This window comes from Salmo salar, chromosome 06 (genome assembly GCF_965601325.2).
Source record: "Salmo salar chromosome 06, fSalSal1, whole genome shotgun sequence".
NCBI lineage: Eukaryota > Metazoa > Chordata > Actinopteri > Salmoniformes > Salmonidae > Salmo > Salmo salar.
Genome location: NC_138296.1, coordinates 59,329,175 through 59,335,174, shown reverse-complemented (window position 1 = coordinate 59,335,174; position 6,000 = coordinate 59,329,175).

The following is a 6,000-nucleotide window of genomic DNA, read 5'->3' as shown; positions in this document are numbered from 1 at the left end:
TCTTCTTATTATTGGTGTCCTTTAGTAGTGGTTTCTTTGCAGCAATTCGACCATGAAGGCCTGATTCACGCAGTCTCCTGTGAACAGTTGATGTTGAGATGTGTCTGTTAATTGAACTCAGTGAAGCATTTATTTGGGCTGCAATCTGAGGTGCAGTTAACTCTAATGAACTTATCAAGAAACACGCGCAATGGACATTAGACCGGTGGACATCTGTCCTTTAGTCTGATGAGTCCAAATTTTAGATTTTTGGTTGCAACCGCCATGTCTTTGTGAGACACAGAGTAAGTGAATGGATGATCTCCGTATGTGTGGTTCCCACCATGAAGCATGGAGGAGGTGTGATGGTGCTTCGTTGGTGACACTGTCTGTGATTTATTTAGAATTCAAGGCACACTTAACAAGCACGGCTACCACAGCATTCTGCAGTGATATGCCATCCCATCTGGTTTGCACTTAGTGGGACATTCCAGGTGAAGCTGGTTGAGATAATGCAAGAGTGTGCAAAGCTGTCATCAAGGCAAAGGGTGGCTACTTTGAAGAATCTGAATTATAAAATATATTTTGATTTAACACTTTTTTGGTTACTACATGATTCCATATGTGTTATGTCATAGTTTTGATGTCTTCACTATTATTCTACAATGTAGAAGATAGTAAAAATAAAGAAAAACCCTTAAATGAGTGGGTGTGTCCATACTTTTGGCTGGTACTGTATATATATATATATCCATTGATTATTGAAGAATATAACTTATAAATGCCTCATGAGCTTAGTTTAACTCTCACACTCCATGAGAACCCAAAATATAAGCTTGTTTTACTCCAATGTTTGTAAACATTGTAAAATATAAACAAATACTGTATAGCCTCATTACATGGTTAAAACAATAATTGTTATATCGTGGATGGTCAGTCCTTGCATCCATAGTTCTGTCTATTAATCTGAGAGTGGTTCCATTTCTCCAGGCCCATCCCTCAGCTTTTTTTTTACCAAAACAGGCGGGGCGACCGTTTGGTTATCTGTGGATTTGCCCTTTAAACAGCTGCACATTATCAAGATATCAAAGTGTTACCAACAAAAAGGTCAACAATAGGCCTAATGCAAATGCAGCATATGGCATTAATTTTTCACACGTAAATAGCACTTTCAGTAGAGCTCAAAGCATTCCATGAGCGCAGCATTTATTTTCCAACTCGAATCAATGAGCCCAGTCAGTCCTCCATGACAACTGTCATGAAAATTCATGTATACTGAGAGAGACTTTGTAATTTCTTCAAATAATTATCTTTATTTAATATTAATTCATTATTGCAATAATGAAGCTGGTCGACCACACACTCGGGCAAGTGTGTTGCCGAGAGCTTAACTTTTACAGACAATGCAGAGTTCTTATATAGTAGATAAAGAAATGCTTAGTCATGGCTGGTTCTCTCCCTCCCATGCATATCGGGGGACACCACAAGCCATCCTGGGTTCATCCTGTGGTCATCTGCTCCTGGTGTTGTTTTAACCCCACCCCGGCTTAGTTTCCCAGATACCAGGATGATTAGAGGCAATAAGGGATTGTTCTACTCTTCCAGGCTATCTCTATCTCGGGTCACACACACCACATCTTATCTATGGAATCACAGCTGTAGGTTTTTTATCACCAAGTCATTAATCAATTGTCAGCTCAAGCTCCAGAGGCCCAACTCAGTCCCATAGACACAGATGAGAGTACTCATCAAAGCTATTCGATGCATAAACAGTATTATAACAATCTCCCACACAACAAAATCATAAACAACAGAGTAGGGCTGGCTAATAAGTCCTTAGTTTTGGGGTCATGCTCAGGTTAAACAATTTGGCTAATCTCTACTTCCATATTTTCAAGTCCTATTCTTGAAGATCAAGGGGTATAACATTTATTGAAATGACTGGAATTCTGATAGACTGGTTTTTAATGTAAAGATATAATTTAATTGTATTATTATATGTAGTAGAAAGCGATGGATTAGAAGAAGCCTATAAAACCAACCCATAAAGTAACATTTTACATCCATATATGGCCAGCTATGTAAACTTTAACATTGATTTATACTGCAATAGATGTCGTTCAATTGGTAACATACATTTTTGTCTTCTTCTAATGCCTCTTAAGGGGAAAGTAATCTAAAAGTAACGTAATGTAATCAGATTACGTGACTGAGTTTGGGTAATCCAAAAGTTACGTTACTGATACAAATTTTGGACAGGTAACTAGTAACTAACATTTAGAAAGTAACCTACCCAACCCTGCCTACAGTACATCCTGGTACTCAGGCTCATCTTAATATGGCTAGCTGTACAATGGAATTCACACAATGGCTGTGAATTATACAACTGATATTTTTGTGATACAATAAACCAGGTGTACTCAACTACTATTTGAGAAGGTCCGGATAGATATTATTTATTGGCGTAGTAACAAACCCCCACCTCGCAACGCAGGTAAGCCCAAACTGTTAACACCCCTCTTGTTGGCGGAGAGAAAGTTTTGCAGTTTTAATGAGTCTTTCCTGCAATTCTACATATTTTGGCATGGGGTGGAGAGAAAATGTTGCCGTTTTAAAGCTATTTTCCTACAATTCTACACATTTTGCCATGTCAACCTTCTCAGTAACAGTTACAGAAACGTTTTACTTTGTCACAACGTCGACTGAAGGTGGCGCCTCTCCCCGTTCGGGCGGCGCTCGGCGGTCGTCGTCGCTGGCCTTCTATCTGCCACCGATCCTCTGTTCATTTTCTTTTGGTTAGGTCTAGTTTAGGTTTGTACCTGTATTGTGTTAGTTCATTAGTGGGGGGGGGTTATTTAGTCTTTCTGTTTAGGTTTGGGTTTGTGCGTGATTTTTTTCGTCAGGTTTGTTAGGCTGGGGTTAGGTGTTTTTCCCTCTGCCTGTGTGTTAGTAAGGCTGCGAGTTTTGGGCTGCACCCCTACTCTGTTTTTGGGCTCATTCCGTTTTTTTGTATTGTTGCCCTGCCTTACCTGTTTTTTGACAGTTGTGGATTGTGCCTATTAAACGTGTGTTCACGGACATTTATCTCCTGCGCCTGACTTCACCCCTCCTGCTTCCTTGAGTACCCCTGACATACTTGCTATAACTGTGATATGTTGTTGTTTATCTACCTTAGTTGAATGCACTGACTGTAAGTCACTCTGGATAAGAGTGTCTGCTAAATGACGAAAATGTAAATGTATAAATCAAAATGAACATATCAAAATGAACTGCAAAGAACACTGGGTATTATTATTGGCCTTATGTCGAGGGGAGCTCATTAGAATAATACTCAGCATTTGTATTTGTATTTATTATGGTTCCCAATTAGCTGCTGCCAAAGCAGAAGTTACTCTTCCTGGGGTCCAGCAAAATTAAGGCAGTTTATACAATATTAAAAATTACAATACATTCACAGATTTCACAACACACTGCGTGCCCTCAGGCCCCTACTCCACCCTTACCACATATCTACAGTACTAAATCCGTGTGTGTGTGTGTGTGTATGTGTGTGTATGCATGTGTGTGTGTGTGTATGCATGTGTCTGTGCCAATGTTTGTGTTGCTTCACAGTCCACGCTGTTCCATAAGGTGTTTTTTTAATCTGTTTTCTAAATCTAGTTTTACTGCTGGCATGAGTTACTTGATGTGGAATAGAGTTCCATGTAGTCATGGCTCTATGTAGTACTGTGTGCCTCCCATAGTCTGTTCTGGATTTGGGGACTGTGAAGAGACCTCTTGTGGCATGTCTTGTGGGGTATGCATGGGTGTCCAAGCTGTGTGCCAGTAGTTTAGACAGACAGCTCGGTGCATTCAACATGTCAATACTTCTCATAAATAAAAGTAACGATGAAGTCATTCTCTCCTCCACTTTCAGCTAGGAGAGTTTGACATACATATTATTAATATTAGCTCTCTGTGTACATCCAATTGCCAGCCGTGCTGCCCTGGTCTGAGCCAATTGCAATTTTTAAAAGTCCTTTATTTTGGCATCTGACCACACGACTGAACAGTAGTCAAGGTGCAACAAAACTAGGGCCTGTAGGACCTGCCTTGTTGATAGACAGACTTCTCCCCATCTTAGCTACTACTGCATCAATATGTTTTGACCATGACAGTTTACAATCTAGGGTTACTCCAAGCAGTTTAGTCATCTCAACTTGCTCAATTTCCACATTATTTATTACAAGATTTAGTTGAGGTTTAGGGTTTAGTGAGTGTTTTGTTCTAAATTCAATGCTTTTAGTTTTAGAAATATTTAGGGCTAACTTATTCCTTGCCACCTACTCTGAAACTAACTGCAGCTCTTTGTTGAGTGTTGCAGTCATTTCAGTCATTGTAGTAGCTGACGTGTATAGTGTTGAGTCATCCGCATACATAGACACTCTGGCTTTACTCAAAGTTAGTGGCATGTCGTTAGTAAAGATTTTAAAAAGCAAGGTGCCTAAACAGTTACCCTGGGGAATTCCTGATTCTACCTGGATTATGTTTGATAGACTTCCATTTAATAACACCCTCTGTGTTCTGTTAGACAAGTAACTCTTTATCCAAATTATAGCAGGGGGTGTAAAGCCATAGCACATACGTTTTTCCAGCAGCAGACTGATCGATAATGTCAAAAGCTGCACTGAAGTTTAACAAGACAGCCCCCACAATCATTTTACCATCAATTTCTCTCAGCCAATCATCAGTCATTTGTTTAAGTGCTGTGCATGTTGAGTGTCCTTCCCTATAAGCGTGCTGAAATTCTGTTTTCAATTTGTTTACTGTGAAATGGCATTGTATCTGGTCAAACACAATTTTTTCCACAAGTTTGCTAAGGGTTGGTAACAGGCTGATTGGTCGGCTATTTGAGCCAGTAAAGGGGGCTTTACTATTCTTGGGTAGTGGAATGACTTTAGCTTCTCTCCAGGCCTGAGGGCACACCGCACTCTAGTAGGCTTAAATTAAAGATGTAGCAAATAGGAGAGGCAATATCGTCTGCTATTATCCTCAGTAATTTTCCATCCAGATTGTCAGACCCCGGTGGCTTGTCATTGTTGATAGACAACAATAATTTTTTCACCTCTTCCACACTGACTTTACGGAATTCAAAAGTACAATTCTTGTCTTTCATAATTTGGTCCGATATACATGGATGTGTAGCGTCAGCGTTTGTTGCTGGCATGTCATCCCTAAATTTGCTTATCTTGCCAATGACAAAGTAATTAAAGTAGTTTGCAATATCAGTGGGCTTTGTGATGAATGAGCCATCTGATTCAATGAATGAAGGAGCCGAGTTGGCTTTTTCCCCCAAAATGTCATTTAAGGTGCCCCATTGAATTGCAATTGTCCATTTTTACATGTACAATTATATTTCATTAATTTATAAGATGCTCTAATCACACCATAGTGCCATCAGACTTCTGATACCAATGCAGGGTGAGAGGGGTCCACAAAATTGAACCGCTATAAAAAAAATGGTATTGAAAAATACAAATTACAGCTCTCAGAAGTATCTTGTTACAAAATACATTGGACTGTAGTTCAACCCAGTGTAATACAAATGACAGAATACTCAGAAGTAATTGAAATACTGCCCATCTCTGCTGACAAGTTAGTAAAAGCTCTCTAAGGTCAGACAGTCAGTGAATGACATAAGAGGAAAACTGCCCATGCACTGACAATTTTCAAGGCACCGTGTGCCTTCTACTATTACAACTCTCAACATCAGTAAGTTAAAAGCAAGACTGATTTCCCAAAAAGAAATAATATAACAAAAATATATGGTGGTCTATATTGACACTGTTCCGGGTCGAGATCCGCCTGTTAAGTATGGTTGCAATAGACTTTGTCTGTGCAAAAATTATTACACAACCATTCCGATGTGTCTCTACAGCACTTTTGTAATTATTTTTGTTTTCCGAATATCTCTCTGTTGTATCACAACCATTGTGCCAAAAGTGTACAACTTAATGTGTACGGGCCTAGGTGTTTTTGAAA